Below are 1,329 nucleotides of genomic sequence, written 5' to 3' on the forward strand. Positions count from 1 at the left end.
GGAAGGGAAAGAGAAAACTAGCAAAATGTTTTCAGAATCTGTTTGCTTACTAAATGCAAGATTAAGAGGTAATTTGATTAATTACTGGGCAAAAAGAAGTTGCAGTGAGTTACTTCAGAAAACCAAGATGTGAAAAATATTAGATGAAAATCAGTGTCAGATGAGGCCAGGAAAATTTATATTTAAAATGGGGGTTTGATTTATTTGTTTTCCTTTGTAGAATGATCAATCAGCCAGAGAAGACATTCTGTAAAAGAACACAAACTCAGGAGATATTGTATTTTGTGCATCAGCATGTGTGAAACAGGTTAAGGCAGATAAATGAGCTGGTGATGCATCTTTCTGTTTTGAATATTTGTGTTGTGTTTCTCATTTGGTGCACTCTCCTCCAGGGAACTGCATTCATTCAGTAGACTCAGAGCAGAGCAGCAGGAGAGAACGGTCCCTGGTGCATAAAACTGTAGATTTAGACTTTAATTCCTTTCTGAGAAAGCAAATAGACCCTGCATGTGGATAGTCCACACCACCTAATGGTGGTTAGTACATTTTGGCATGCTTTTAGTCTATCCCAAATGGTTCTTTCCTAAGAAAAGTCAGGACATATTTTGGAAGACATCAAAGGCCAGTGGCTGTTCCCAAATGCTACATGAATGAAGACCAATTTTGCAGAGATTATAGGGGAGCATTGCCACATGGACGTGCCATTTTGCATCAAAGCCAAAGGAAGAACAGACCCTGGTCATTTGTAATTTATCAGGTTAGGCGTAAACCAAAAGAAGACAAGCCATCTTCTGTAAAGTGAATGAGATGTTCTCATTGGTTTTGATTTTTTTGTTCTTGATTTGATCGAGTTTCAATACAGAAACAACCTGTTGATGATTCTTCTCTTAAAAATGGGGAGATCGTCCCAGTATTTTTGGTAGCATCTCTCTCCTTGTGCTTTGAGATGTCTCCATGGCCTTTAAAACTGGATGGAAGTAGTGTTTAGATCTATGAAGCTTCATGAAACTCACCTCAAAAGGTAATACATTCAAATCGTGAAAAAAAATCAACCAAAATAAATCAAAGGGAAGTTTTGAAGGTAAGGCAATAAAATGTGGAATCTAGATATTAACTATGGATGCTTCCTTTCAAAGTATCTAGGAGACCTTTATTTCAATAGATATTTAGCTTCTTTCTTCTTAGGGCTGAAAAAATCACATTTAATCCGGTGAGTGACCAGATCTCAGCTCCTTGATGACACTTCACTTTCTGATCATTGCCATCACCTCTTTTCTTTCTTTTATCCACCAGCTCCCAAACTGAGATGCTCAGAAGACTTTCCAGTGC

Source organism: Meleagris gallopavo, chromosome 3 (genome assembly GCF_000146605.3).
Source record: "Meleagris gallopavo isolate NT-WF06-2002-E0010 breed Aviagen turkey brand Nicholas breeding stock chromosome 3, Turkey_5.1, whole genome shotgun sequence".
Taxonomy (NCBI): domain Eukaryota; kingdom Metazoa; phylum Chordata; class Aves; order Galliformes; family Phasianidae; genus Meleagris; species Meleagris gallopavo.